The sequence below is a fragment of the Leptonychotes weddellii genome, chromosome 8 (assembly GCF_054177405.1).
Source record: "Leptonychotes weddellii isolate Sample4059 chromosome 8, ASM5417740v2, whole genome shotgun sequence".
In the NCBI taxonomy this organism is placed as follows: Eukaryota; Metazoa; Chordata; class Mammalia; order Carnivora; family Phocidae; genus Leptonychotes; species Leptonychotes weddellii.
The window spans coordinates 91,403,376-91,419,435 of record NC_138376.1 but is presented as its reverse complement, the minus strand read 5'-3'; the positions used below and the strand labels follow the sequence as shown (position 1 = coordinate 91,419,435).

Sequence of the window (16,060 nt, the reverse complement as noted above, 5' to 3'; positions counted from 1 at the left end):
GGGTCATGTCACTTGTTTACTTTCTCCTACAGTGTTACAACCTTCAGATCTTGCACACGCTGAATCCTACCCCCTTATCCATCTGGCAAATCCACACTCCTGAGGCCCAAGCATATCCTCTAGGGCAAGGCTCTGCTGATGCCAAACAACACAGTTTATCTTTCCTTTTTCAATGCAACCAGCAGATTCTGTGCTCACTTCCTTTCTTCTACTAAAGCTCTGGTTACACTGTACTATGGTGATTTGTTTGCATGTCCTTCTCCGCTGCCCTCACCTTTGCCCTTAAATTTCTACCGGGGACTAATCTCAATGCCATTCCTCAGCCTTTCCTGAAGGCTCAAAGTTGGTTTCCTCATGATATGCTTCCATTCTGTCCTATTCTCTTCCTTTATATAAAATCACATCTGTCAGCATCTATGCAATTTCTATTTCCCAGAACCTTAAGTTCTCTAACTATAGGGACGTTGACAGCCTTGTTCACAGTTGCATACCCAATGCCTGGGACAGTGCCTGGAATCTGTAGTTCTCAACTGTTTGAAAACATTGGGTGAACAAAAGAATGCATGGTAGCTTCTTGAGAGCTGGAACTCTATCTTATTCAAGTCTTTATGCCCAAGTCAGTGAGCAACAATTTTCTGAATCAATGATCAATTCAGTAAATTGTGTGTTATTCACTTATACTCTACAAACATAGGCAAGTTACAACAAACTTGATTCTCAAGGAAAGTATATAACTTAATTTCCCAAAATTTATAAGGATCACAGATACAGCAGAGTAGAATAAAGCACTGGGAATTGAGATTTTTAAGTACAGTATTTTTTAACTAGTAGTATCTTGAAAATATCGTGCTATCCCATAAAAATTTGCTCTGATATATGTCCAGCAGCTAAACAAAAGCCAATACATACTCATACATGTTTGTCATCAAGCATGGGAAAATAAAATCACAGGTAATTCAGAGTAATTCAAGCCTTGACTTTAGTTTTACTTTCAATATTCCTTTCTACTCATACTTGCATATTTTTAAAAATAATCAATTAGTCATAGTCAACATTTATGTGCAGAGACCATATGAGGCAGTATAGAGAAATGCAAAAGAAACAGGAGGGAGACAGATGGCTCCATGTAATATACATAATAAACTGTCCTGCTTTGCTCTGCCTTACTTGAATATTATGCATTCAATCCGTAATGCTTTATATTCTTTTGCATTGGTGTGGGTTTTCTCCTCTGATTAGACCTGAAGTTCCCTGGCAACAAATACCTTGACTTTTAGTTAACTCCTTTCCATTACTAATCGTCCCTCCTTTTTACTGTATCAATTCATACCTTCATTCATCAGATATTTTTTGTGTCAGTTACTCTGCTAGACACGGGATATACAGTAGAGAACAAGATAAAGTCTTTGCTCCCATGCAGCTATACTGAATATGGATGTGATAGGTGGGGCAGAGCAAAGATTAAACAAGTAAACAAATATGAAAACTTGAGCTGGAAAAAGTGCTATAAAAACACTTATGTATAAGGGACTAGATTAAGAGATTAGAAACTGATAAAGATGAGGGTTATTTAAGATGAAATGGTCAAAGAACATTTAAGCAAACACCTGAATATATTAAGGAAAACTTTGGGGCGCCTGGGTGGCTCAGTTGGTTAAGCGACTGCCTTCGGCTCAGGTCATGGTCCCGGCGTCCTGGGATCGAGTCCCACATCGGGCTCCCGGCTCGGCGGGGAGCCTGCTTCTCCCTCTGACCCTCTCCCCTCTCATGCTGTTTCTCTCTCTCTCTCAAATAAATAAATAAATAAAATCTTAAAAAAAAAAAAGAAAACTTTGAAAGATCTGGGTAGAAGAATGTCTTAGGCAGAGAGAACAAAAAATGCAAAGGCCCTGAGGTGGTAATGAGCCCTGTGAGTTCCGAGAACATCAGAAAGATGGCATGGCTGAACCTGAGTGAGTAAGGGGCAGAGGAGTATAAAATGGGGTTAGAAAGAGCAGATTATGTAAGGCCAATCTGCGCTGTGGTAAGCAGTTTAGATTTTATATTCGTGTGATGAGAAGCTTATGGAAGGTTGTGAGTAAGGGAGGGGCAAAATCTTATTTGTCTTTTGAGAAGATTAGTGTGGCTGCTATGTGGCAAATGGACTAGCATGTTGCAAAAATGGGAGCTGGGGGACCAGTCAGGAGATATTACAAGGGAAGGGACCGGGCAAGAGGTGTTAGTGCTTTGGACTGAAGAAGTGAGAAGAGGTCAGATTTTGAATGTACTTTGACAGTAGAGCCAGAAGATAGTACTTGCTAATGGTTTGCATCTGAGTTTTGCATCTGAGTTGTGAGAAAATGAGAAGAATCAAGGATGACTTCTAGGTGACTGATCTGAAGAGTGATAGGGTTATGATATGTGGAAAACTAGGGGAGAAGCCTAAAATAGGGTTCCAAGAGCAGATGCTCCATAAATGCTAATTTGGTAATTGAAAAACAGAAAAGTACAAATTAATAGCATTATAAGCTGTTTATATAAGTGATAATTAGTACATAGCCTCAAATTCCAAATCTGCAGCATTTTAGAAAGCAGCAATAGTAATGAGAGCAAAAACTGGAAGAAAATAACATCCCAAGATAAATCATCTTTAGAAAGTATAATTGAAAATCATTGCAGACAATAGTAGGACCTTCGCTTCAAATTTCACAAATTCTAAGAGCTCTTACATTAAAATTGGTTTGAAGTTATTTGCTGAATCATTAGCAATAGTTTAATTCATTTATGTCTCGTGTATTTAGCAGAAGACATTACTGTTTAGCATTAGAAAGACTCTCCTACCTCTAGATACTGATGCTTTCAGAGAAGTTAGGACAAGCTAAATCATCTTTATTAATTGTCACGATGGTAATCAGCTGAGAACTTTCAACATGACCTCTATGTAGCACTCAGAACCTATGATATCAATAACGTAAATATCCATTCCATCAAGCCATGCTTTCAAAATTCATCTCAGAGTTTAATAGGGAAGTACCAGCTCCTTAATTGGTAAGGTTTGATTAATATGTCCTTTCTTACATCCACACGGCCCATTTGCAGTAGGTTAAATTTGTTTCATTTTTCAAGTTACAACAGTTTGGGGATTTCTGCCTCCCTTTCATCTCTGATATAAAGTTTTGCACCTAGGCAACGTACACTAATCTATTTTTAGTGATATTCTAGCCACTTAAATTCAAGACTCTAGACATTTAATAAGGCATTATTTCTTGGTGGTTTTATAAAGATCCAAAGACTAGACACTGAGGTAAGAAGCATCATTCCATTTGTATAGAATTTTTCAGGAAGGAAAATAGGGGGAGTTTTCTTTTACTGTTTATCACCTAAGATTTGAAATTTTTGCCATTACGCTGCTCAGTAAACCCTAAGGATAGTTTCCAATTGGTCCAAGTTACAATAATCTTGTGAAGATTTACTGCTAAGTTTCATGTTATTGGAAATGAAGGAAATTCTACTCACAGTCCAAATACCAAATGCAACTTCACATGGGGTCAGGCAGCATCAATGTGCCGCAGGCTTTTATCACAAATCAGATACTCTGGAACAAATTTGGAGTGTTGACTTCCAGAGTTTTCATGTAATATACTGTGCCGTTTTTTTTTTCTTTGAACACACAGAGGGCAGTTGTAAATCACACACTAACCTAAAACCAAGAGACCATTTTTTTTTTCCTCCCTGGAACAAAAACTAAGTTAATGGCTAATTCAAGAAAATACTACCATTGGCAGGGAGTGGGGGAGTCTTTCAAACATAGGCAAAGGCATATTCACTCCTGGCTCACCCGCTCTTTCTTTCTTTCTTCTTTCTCCCTCCATCTTTCCTTTCTTTCTCTTTTCTTTCTTTCTCTCTCTCTTTCTTACTTTCTTTCTTTCTTCTTTTTCTTTCTTTCTTTCCTTCCTTCCTTCCTTCCTTCTTTCTTTCTTTCTTCTTGGCCATTCAATAGGATCTGCCAATTTTATGCCATATCCTGTCCCACATTGTGGCATATATTTGTCTTCATTTTATTTCAAGTAGAGAATTAGTTTTTTTCCATAACTACTGGCTGGTAATTTCATACGTAACTTGTATAATCATGCCCATAGGCTATGGACAAACTTTGTATCACTAAGAATAACAATCTTTTTTTTTTTCATTCTTTTTCTATCAAACCAGCATTCCTCTTCTGTGATGACTGTCTCACCCTTTGCAGACAGTCCTATTTAATGAGGTCTTTACAAAATATTTCTCATGGCGCTTTCTTCTGAAGTGTCTCCTTAGCCCTGATAAAAACTTGGCCTTTTTGCCCAAAGCTACCACAAAACATTGTGCACTGCGTTCACTTCTCTACAACTGAGAAGCCCTCATTCTTGACATCTAACTGTACACCCTGGAATGGGACTATATGTGCCTGGAGCAAGAGATATTTTTTCCTAATTCACACAATGGGCCAACAGCAGCTCTATTTTAGCCCCACAAACTCTAGAAGTACAGACTTCTTGCTCACTCTGACATGCTCACAATTCTAACCAGTCTATAGACTTTTCCACCGTAAAGTCTGGCACCTGCATCACTGCCTTCCAAAACACCAAGGTACGCAATGAGGTTCTCCCAATATCTTCCTTACCATATCCATCCAACTCTGATCCCATGGCAGAACTGGGGACTACCTTAATGTGAATAATGAATATAATCAATCAAAATCCTAAATTAAAATTAACTAATCAAATCCAGCTATATATTCAAAGTTAATATCCTTTGTATTTATTTCAAGAATATATAGGTTACATACACAAATGTATTAATAAAATTCATATTGTTAATAAATCAAATAAGAGGAAAAACTCAAATGATTTTCAGTACATTAAAAAAGAGTATTTGATAAGTTTTAACATCTACTCATAAAGGAAAATCTCTTAAAAGCATGAGTAGAAAGATGTAGTATGTTAAAAATCAATCATAATTCTTCCAGCCAGCCTCACACTTAAACACTGTATGTATGTCAGGGCGCTAGGGTGGCTCAGTTGGTTAAGCATCTGCCTTAGGCTCAGGTCATGATCCCAGGGTCCTTGGATGGAGTCAGTCCCACATCAGCCTCCCTGCTCACTGGGGAGCCTGCTTCTCCCTCTCCCTCTGCCCCCCACTCATGCTTGCTCTCTCTCTCTAGTGCTCTCTATCTCTCAAATAAATAAATAAAATCCTTTAAAAAAAAAATTGTATGTCTGTCCATTAATGCCGGTATTTGTTTGCCAAAGATAATCATTTTATCCACAAATAATGAACACATGATTAGTCTGAATCAGACAGCCAATGCAATTAAATAAGAAAATGAAATTCCAGTGAAAAGTACTGAAGTATAGGAAAACATTTAAATATTTATCCACCTAGGAAAAAAAATGAATGAACCAACTAAGAAGCTATTAAAAACAGAAAATAAATTCAGTAAATTGGACAATTAAACCAAAAATTAATACATTTTCAAAATTAGAAAATGTACAGCAAAAACATTTGACTTAGAATAGTAACACAAAATATAAAAGAATTACAGAGGGAATGAGAGAGCACATGAGAGGGAAGAGGGTCAGAGGGAGAAGCAGACCCCCCGCTGAGCAGGGAGCCCTATGTGGGACTCGATCCCGGGACTCCAGGATCACGACCTGAGCCGAAGGCAGTCGCTTAACCAACTGAGCCACCCAGGCGCCCGACCTCACATTAATTTAAACATGTGAATTAGACACCTATTAAAAATGACAGTGTTGATGTATATGCAAATAAAGACTACATGCATTTATACCATAATCTCATTTTCAGAAAAAAAAATATATATATATTATTCAAATAACATGGCTGTATTATACAATTATAAAGTCGGGTGTTTAAAAACATAATGCTTTTTTTCCTTGAACTGATTTTATTTTCTAATGCTGGATCTCCAAACAGCCAGACTCATCTCAGGCAATTTAATTTAGTTCTTGCATTACAATTCTACCCCATCCAGTGAGTTAATAGATAACTTAGATTGTGTACATCAGCTATAGTTTTTTCAACAGTGCATCCTAGATGCTTTTTCCCACCTCATCTTCTGGCTCTCACTATCCCAGGGTATCAAGCCCCTGCCTTCCACTGACGGTAGCTGGCTGCCTATCTACAGTGGGGAGAGGTTGTGAAGAGGAGGGGCAGCCTACTTTCTACACTGTATTTCCCAGCCACGTCATTGTAGTCTGTGGTCTCTCGGCCACATCAGAAGGGGCTCTGGCAGGGGGCCACATCTGGCTGCAGGCAGCTACCTGGAAGGGTGATATCTCAGAGATGCAGCTGCTCTGCTACTCTCTCCTCCTTTTGCCTGGCCTTGCACATTCACCACTTCTCGTAGGTAAGTCATGAAGTTCATGTTTTAGTCCATTGTTATGAGCAACTCCCTGATATGTCACTCTTGGACCAGGTGACACCTTCGAGACTGGGAGGGTTGGAGGCCCCTCTCACATCTAAATGAACCATGTGGCTATCTTCCTTGAATTACCAATGCAGGGTGGTGTGGGGCACATCGGCCCAGCTGCCACTTTTAAAATGCAGCCAGAAGACAGAACATCCATCTCCTTTTCTCAGGTATCCGCACACTCCCTAGGGGCTTCTTATATTCCCATCCTTTTTTTCCACTTAGCATTCAGCACAGACGATCAGGGGAGCAAAACAACACCAGGCTGGTTTTCCCTCTCTCTCTTTCTCATCTAAAACTTGATTCTTCTCTCTCTACATCCAACATGGTTCAAAGCCCTTTATGCATGAAAAGGGGAGTATAAAGGGGCTCCTCAGCTCTTCACCTTAACAGATGCAGTTTGCCCCAGTAGCCCCTCCCTGATCCATAAAAACTCATGATCTAAATTGGAAATGGCCTTGAGGAACAGAAGAGAGAAGAAAATGTTGTTTGATATCACAAGTTATTATGGTACATCATTATTATTTCAAATTTCATCCTTCTACATATATATCTGTATATATACACATATTTGCAAATATCATTGTATAGACATAGATGCAGTAAGAGAGATGTAGATAGACAGAAATTGGCCCACAAATGATATATATCTAAATACTAATAGAGGTTGAGAAGTGTTTCACCCTTGTCCCACATTTATTACATTCATAGATAAATACTAAACCATTTTTAAAATGTGATTTTCTAAATTTTCAGCTGTCCAAGTAATCTTTTAATTCACCTGGGTAACAAGTTATATTTCAAAAGTGTTGAGAAAAACCACTGAACCATGTAGATCCACCTCATCCGTAGATGTGGCTTCAGCTTAGATTTGAAAAACTCTTGCTAGGAGAAACACAGACTACATCAGAATTTGTACAATTATGTGTTTCGTTAGGCAAAGTAGAAAGAATTCATAAAGTAAAATACTGTTTTACTCCTCCAGATATTAAAGCCACTGGACAGTTAAATAGGGTTACCAGGTGTTATCTTTCTAATTTCCACCATGTGCTGCAATCAAAAACCTCTTCAGCATCATTGTGATATATGGAAGCATAAAATATGCATACTTGCTCAATGTAAAACTAACATGTGTTTTTTAGTAAATGCTTATCAATTCAGAATAGTACTAGGAACATTTTTCCTTTAAAATTGATTGTGTTTGATCAGAGCAGTCCACTGTTTATAAATCTCATTTTCTCCAAGGATGAGGAAAAAAAATTATAATTGACTCACCATATTAACCACAAATCCAAAGTCACAAATATTAAAGGCAGCTATATGAAGTGAATGGTAACATTGAGACAAGCTAATCATAACTCAGAAATATTGAGACCCAGAGTGCTGATTTAGCACATATAACATTCCTGTTATGTTTCAAGAATCATCATATTTTCTGAGTAATTTGATCTCTTACAGGAAATATACCAGGACTGCATCTTGGAATAACTAACAATGTTAGGAATTGGCTCAATCCTTTACAATTGCAAAACCTCTAACCTTAAGTTTCCTGAGGGACATCACTTATAAGAAAAAGGGGAAAGCAAGAAATAGCTCAGTACTTTGACTTTTAGAAACTTCTAATTCACAAGTGTTGCAGAAAATTCTAGTCAAAGAGAGCTAAGATCAGGAATAGAGTGTGGAAGCAAGGAAATCACTCAGGACCAAATGCTCCCACACAGCCAGACCCCAAGTTGCTCCAAAAGCAAAAGGCCACCTTCCTGCACACCCAGGCCACTCTACCCTGACCACACAGCCACACCATAAGCAGAAAGCTGAATGTGACTTAGTTACACAGTAATTCCTTTTCCTCTGTGAAGAGTTACCCACTTCAATCTAATTTCTTACAGCCTCAGGAGATATATTACAGAGTGTGTTTTGGTTAAATTCCACCAGACAAATAACATGGAAAATCTTGTGTGTGTTAATCACAATAATTCCTATACTCCTATAACATTTTAACAATGCACCTTAAAATATGTGATAAATTCCATATGATCCTCACAAGACTTTAGGCCAAGTGTCAGGGTTCAAGAAAATAAATAGAACCACTTCAGGTGTGTTAAGAGAAATGAGTGTAAAACATGAAATTTTGTTTACAAAACAACTAGAAATTTGGAAGGAGCAGTCTCTAGGCTGGGCATCCAGGAATGACCCTGAACACTACACAACCGGAATACCACCAGGGCTGCTGACTCTGCCAAAATATGAAGGTAAGAGTCAGGAGGCCACCACTGGAACTAAGTAAGAACATTCCGCTACGGCTGTGACCTGGAAATGAGAAGGTATCTGCTACTGTCACCTTAGCTACTAGTAGAGCGGGACACTAGAACACTGCTGGAGAAAAACCCCCCGTATCTGTAACCTGTGTTATGAAAGAAAAAGACAAAGCTGCAGGAAGATGGCTTCCATATCACTCCCATCTTTTTTTTTTTTTTTTTAAGATAGTATTAATTTATTTTAGAAGGAGAGAGGAAAAGCGGGGATAAGGGGAGAGGGAGAGAGAGAATCTCAAGCAGACTCCCTGCTGAGCATAGAGCCCAACTCAGGGCTCGATCTCACGACCCTGAGATCATGACCTGAGCTAAAACCAAGAGCTGGACACTCAACCAACTGAGCCACCCAGGCGCCCCTATCATTCCCATCTTATAAATCTTGAATAAATACTTCTGAATGATAGGATCTAACTTGTTTTCAAACCTTAGCAGCAAGGAGCCTGAGAAATATGGATTTTCAGCTTTCTAGCTTCTGCTGGACAAGAAGTCCACAAGAAATGAATGCTGAGAACAGACTGATCATAGCTATCACAGGCAAGAGTTGGTACGTCCATTTCACAGATGAGGAAACTGACATTCAGAAAATTTCAGTGACTTTTACAGGCTTCAATGTTAAATAACTGAATCATCAGGAATACAACCTAGAAGTTTCTATGTCGTGTCCAGTATACTTTCCAATTTGCCATTTTGTACTGATTATAAGGGATTATTAAACTAGAAAAGAAACAACTGATCATACCCTGTAAGGGGAACTAACATTTCCTGACATTTATTTGCTCATTTATGAGGCTATTATTATGTTTCAAAGAGGTCAACTTAGGAAGAACTGCTAGATAGATTAACACTCCTTCTCAGTGAATATTAAGATGTTGATAGAGTTTAGGGTATAGATGAAGCGAGCTTGCAAAATGCAAGCTTTTGTCTTCCTTTGAAAATTCAACAATCACTCAAAACCTTCAGGTAGAAAGAGGCATCTGAAAAGAAATTCATGTTTTTACTTTTATCCCCACCTCCCCAAATTAAAATATTTGCAAAGATTTATAAAATGTCAGAGTAAAACAAAAGTATATTTATGTTATTTTAATTAAATTCAGAATTGCTATTTGAATCAAATGTAATATAAATATAAGTTAACTAAATATTGGTGAAATAATCTCTTAAAGAGATACTGACCTTAAAGATAGAACTATAAAGCCACCTAGTATAATCTGGCTTCCTTACCAGCTTATCATACCTCTTTTTTAGTAACTGGTACCTTTTTTAAAAAATGAATTATTATCTTTATCTTCATATGTAGATGCTAATTTAATCAAATGTGAAATTTGAGGTTAATTTTTAGCATATTCAGACTCAGCTCAAATTCACCAATAAACATGTGGAAAGTGGTTTTGGCTGTCACTTTACAAATCTCTAAGGCAGCATTCAGTGCTCATTTTTGTGACTACCTCTTTAAGGGGAAGCATTTTGGAAGAGGTCTCTTGCAAGCATTTATAATAAATCTTTCCTGGGGCACCTGGGTGGCTCAGTTGGTTAAGCAACTGCCTTCGGCTCAGGTCATGATCCTGGAGTCCCAGGATTGAGTCCTGCATCAGGCTCCCCGCTCAGCGGGGAGTCTGCTTCTGCCTCTGAACCTCTCTCCTCTCGTGTTCTCTCTCTCAGATAAATAAATAAAATCTTTAAAAAATAAAATAAATAAATCTTTCCTGACTTCCTTTTAAGCAGGAAAGAAAAATCTATCTAAGACAATGCTTTAAGGCAAAATGTTACCTGACTTCAGATTCAAACTTTTCATTTATTAGGGAAGAAGTTAAGGTCTCCAGGGGGTGCTGAATCAGTCTATTCTGAGAAGTAGAAATGGAGAAGCTACTTTAGTTAAATGGTGTCTAACTCTGGCAACAGAGACAGGTTCCTGCCCTGCCAACATTCTCTCTCCTGGAAGTACGACCATTCTACTTCTCAAGAAAGGCATATTGATTACTTAATTGAGAAATAAGAAAATGATGAAGAAGAATTACAGAAGCTTTCATGTATTGAATCCCCACTATATGCCTGCCATGTCTGATGCCTTATATATATTAGCTCCCCTAATCTTCAGAACATTACTGTAAGCGTTAATAGTCCCATATTACAAAAAAGAAAACTAAGGCTCATAGGAGCTAAACTTGTGGCCAAGGTCACACAGCTAGTAAGCAGAAGAAGCGAGACTCAGCCCCTGGTCAACTGGCTTCAAAGTTGGTATGCCCTCCCCCACAGCAGAGCAATGAAAAACGGAGTAACCCAAGTAAAAGCCACTGTCTTATTTAAAGGAGCAACTCAAATAGAGATGGTCTGAGGGAAGCAATGTAGATTGACACAATGACCAAAAACCTACACCATGTAAAACTGCAACAACACAGAAAAAGCTTCGCAATCTTACCTGAAAGTCTACAGCAATCAATGTAAAGGTTATTCAAGTTCAGCAAACTTGCCTGTAGCAAAATACAGCTAAATTTGTTCTACTTATGGGAATGGAAGGAGAGTAAAAACTCCTGTTTCCTCATTTTCAGATCTATCCCCAGTTTGAATTTTCACCTTCAGAGTTAAGGGACGCATCATTGAAAGGGATGCACAGCTATGAATAAACAAGTTATTCTTGAAAAGACAATCAACATCCCCTCCACACATCTATGTATTACTGCAATTCTTTCTCTGAAAAAGATTATGTTACTGATACAAGAGTCATATTTTTCATGCCCAAGGTGCATTTTCCCTATAGCTTCTACTGCATCATTTAATATGTGTCTTAACCACATCACACTCTTAATGATTATTTGGGTAGTAAAAATTTCTTCTCCAGTCATGGAGCCAAGCCAATTGACCTATTTCATTTTGGTTCTTAGCTGGAGGGTGGTGGGGGGGCAGGGGTAGGCAGGTGACAAGGTGGTAGATATTTTTGGCTAGTAAGGCTTTTTTCTTTAATTGCACATTTTTTCCTTCTACTACCGTTTCTTCCTCCAAACGTCTGCAACTCATTGTAACTCAGACATTCAAAATCAGATGTGATGTCTGAAGCATTGTAACTGAATTGTGTGGGAAGAAATACTCAGGACTGTGATTATTCTTCATATAGTTCTTCAGAAAGCATTCGGCTTTTCTGCTGCCACATCCCATTATAAATTCATTTTGTTTCCAAGTAATGCTCACCTTAATTTTTTTTTACTTCACTACTCTTAACAGGTTATCTTGGCTGAAACTCAGATGTACTAGGCAATGATCTCTCTGGAGGCTCTCATATGCTACAACCATATACAATCACCTTAGCTGTCTGAAAATTCTTCAGGACATTTAAAGTTTCTAGCCATAGTTCTTGATTTGTCTGGGGACCATGGAGGCCCATAGGAAAGAATTTTTGACATACTGGGGTAGCATGTGATGTGGAAAGGGATTGTTATGGTGACACAATGAGCCTAAAAATACATATTCTCTACCAGAAGCAATACTAAAAGGGAGAAGTATTTCTGAATACAGTAGGAGGCTCTCCTTGAATTTACCCCTACTGCATAGACTACTCCTACCAGGGCCATCACCACCACCTGCTGTGCCCCCCTCCCCCCCCACCACAGTAATTAGTCTTCAATTGCCATTCTCCATTCTCCCCTGACCTGGATCCACTCTCCATTGTATTTGTTGAATGCCGGAAAGGCTGGCTCCTGCAAACTGCATTGCCTGGGCTATGGGAAACCCAGCAGGAAATCAGAAAAAGGGAAAAGAGAAAGAGGTGAATGTTGTTCTTGGTTCATTCGTGCTTTGCTTCAATGCTAGGATTCTAACAGTGGCTGTGACTCCCTCTGACCACAGTTTCTGCCAAGTGGCCCCTCCTCCACAGTTCTGGCTGTCACAGGGCTTTGGTGAGCTGTTCCTCCCCGCAGGTTCAGAGATGGTAGCACCTTCCAATATTGCTACTTGGAGGTGCCTCAACTTCTCTTGTTTGTTATGTTACTGAATCCCACACATCTCCAACAAGTACTTTCATTAAATTCTCAGAATTCCATCAATGTGCCTTCTGTCTCTTGCTGGGCCCCTGGCTGATAACAGTAATCGGGTTCAGGAGTGGACTCAAGAAACAGACCCTGAGGTTGAAATTCAAGTATTGATTCCATATATATTATTTTGTAACATAAAGATGACTTCCCTACTCAGGTGGGGGGAGAACATGGGTAACTAGTAGAGGACAAACTTTTGGGAGATTAAATGTCTGTATTATTTCCCTATTATGGTGATAAAGATTATAGGTTGCTTCTCTCTCACTCTACTAGAGAACTTACAAAGATAAAATAAAAGCTTAGTACCGTGAACTTTTAACTCAAGGCAGGATGGAAAACCAGAAGGTTTCTAATAAGCTTTATATGTATCTCTTATGTATATGTAGAACAGACATAATTAATGATCATAACCATAACCTGAGAATATAGGTTGCAGAGTTGCACTATTGATTAAATATATATATTCAGTGCGCTTTGAGAGTTCACGTTAAAATTAAGGTTAGCAGCCCTTTTTAAGTCTCAGGGTCCCACACCTTTGTAACTAGGGTTCTAACTATCATCTATGAGACTTGTTTCAATAAGTCACTGGTTGAAAAAGTAGAATCCTAAATCTTCAGATGAGGTCCTTAACTTGAACTTTCAAAGACCCCTGAATCTTCATTGCTGGCTAAAGCAGTCCCTCCAGCTTATCTGAGAGAACTATTTTCAAAGACTTCATCTGGAGCACTTGCCTAGCAAGGACATTCCTATTCTCCTCAAGGTTAACTCCCACCATCATTCATCATTTCCATGGCCAGAGGGAGAATTGCAAAGTATTTTCAAGGATAAGCTAGATTCTACACCAAAAGGGAGATAGGACCCTGACAACTTTTACAGTCAGGAAATGGGAGTGGGAAGAAGCATGTTTAGAAACGGATTCTTAAGGGCTTAAATCAAGGAGATAAAAGTATGAGGTTGGTTCAAAAAGAATTTATCAATACAGGAAAGTTTATCTAAGATTCTAAATATATATTATATTGGCTGAAACACCTGGGATTAGCTCTAATAATGTGCTTGAAACCTGGACTCAGTGGTGACCTGCATAAATGAGATTGAGATGCTGGGATTTCTCTGCAATAAAAAGGAAAGAAATCAAAAGCTTAAGAAGGTAGCGATGCTGGAATGGACCAATTATTTGTAACCTATTCAGCCACACCCTACTATACCTTCAGGAGAGACAAAAGGACACTTCCTTCTCCAAAGCTTTAAGACTACTCTGGTAGTGAGCACCAGTATTCCCAAAAAGTTCTGTTGTGGCTGCCTTCCATAGGGCAGAGATGCTACAGAAGAATTGGGCTCCCTAATCTCAGTGGCCTTGGAGTGGTTGAGGCCAGATGGCAGTGCTCAATTGCAGGGATGAGGCTGGCACAAGTATCACAATAAACCACAAAAGCAGAATGGCGATACAAATATTTTGATCCACATGAATATATGGTTATAGATAATTTTTTTGTGAGAATCTTAGGAATGAAATAGATTGTCAACCTTCTATAATATCAGTTAGTCTACATTATCAGACCAATAAGAACCAAATCAAAGTACTATAGTGGGAATTCATGGCCTTTTACCCAGAGTCCTTTGAGATGGAGGCTATTTTCTTTTAAGGAATCATTGAAATGTGGTCACAAAAGTACAGTGTAAACCTTCCTCCACACCTTCCCCCAAAAGATCCATAGCCATTTAACAGGGTCACAGTGAACTGGGAGAAAGAATAACCATACCACGTAGGAGTTATTACTTACAGGCCATAATTTAGCACTAATCAGTGTGGGTACAAACTCAAGAAATAAATGGAATCTTGGCCCATATCCACCTTCAGTGGTCAGTGGGATTCCAGTGGTTATTTCCTATGTTCCTGATTGCATAGGTGGAATAATTATACTTAAGAACTCGAACCATCCATACATTGGTTCTCTGACCCATGAAGTAAATGTTATTATGATGGGAAGAACCAAGTAAGGCTGCTGGAATCTCCCCTGTCAAAAAGGAAACATAAAGCAATACCCTGGAAAAACTGTAGAAATTTGTGCTACCCAAAGATTGAAATTCCTTCCCAATCTTCTTTTTAATGCTCCAGTTTGTCTGGTATAAAAGCCAAGTGGATGCTTTCGAATGACCCTGAATTATTGGTGCTATCAGCCACCGCTGCTGATCCAGATGTGGTTCGCTTACCAGAGCAAATCAACACAATTGTTGGCTCCTAGAGTGTAGTTATTGATCCAGGAAATGCTTTCATTTGTTGTGGGGTTTTCTCCCCCATCCGAATTTGTAAAGACAATGAGGAACAGCTCATCTTTATCTAAATAGTAGGAACAGAATGATACCTTCAGTGTCTTACCTTAGGACTATGTCAACTCTCCTGGTCTCTGTCATATTATAGTCCAGAAGAGTCTTTACCATGTTGAAATCTCGGAAAACATCACTCTATCTGTTACATTTGAAGACATGCAATTTGGACCTCTTGAACAGAAGGTCACAAGCACCTAGATATCGAAGTAAAATCATGTGTGCTACTGAGTAGGAGATAAACCTCAAAAAGCTTTGGGATACTACCACATTGCAAAAATTCTAGTAATTCTTTGGTGTAGAGCATGTGTAGGTATCCCTTCTAGAGTTAGCAACAGTTAACTGCACCTTGAATTTCCTACTGTGAAGAGAGAGGCAACAAATTTGGCATAAGTATTTGTATTTTAGAGGAAACATATACTACATTTGGGAACACTGCTGTAACGCATCTCCTGACTAATCCACAAGGATACCAGTTTTAATTGTTGCCCAGAGCAAAAAAGGAGTTAGCAATGAGGTCCAAGTTGTGATGCAAGCTTCCCCATTTCTTAGACTTGGTAAGCTAGAATATCTAAATGGTACTTGAACTCTGTTAAAAACTAGAAATACCCTTTGGAGCCTCCAGTGTGTCACAATAGGAAAAACATAGCACAGACCATAATATTCTGGGGCAAATCCAAACTCTCTTCTACAAACTACTATTTTCCATTTGTAAAGTTATTTCTGGTTTGCTACTTGACGGTGGTACAACCAAATAACACCTGAGTGCAACAACCAGGGGACTATATGACCTGAGCTGCTTGTCATAAATTGGGTATTATTTAGTCAACCAAATCCTAAAAGTAGATATGTGCAGCAGCATTGAATAATTAAATGGGAATGGAATATACCTAAAAAAGCCTGGAGAGATCCAAAAAACTCAAATAACCCCTCTGAACAGAATCAGACTT

The 16,060-nt window shown here is 38.6% G+C and overlaps 1 long non-coding RNA gene across 2 annotated transcripts in view; it reads right to left on the bottom strand.

The window, feature by feature from the left end:
* Positions 1-16,060, bottom strand: part of LOC145722862 (uncharacterized) — a 376,891-nt gene that overhangs the window by 142,935 nt on the left and 217,896 nt on the right. The window lies entirely within an intron of this gene.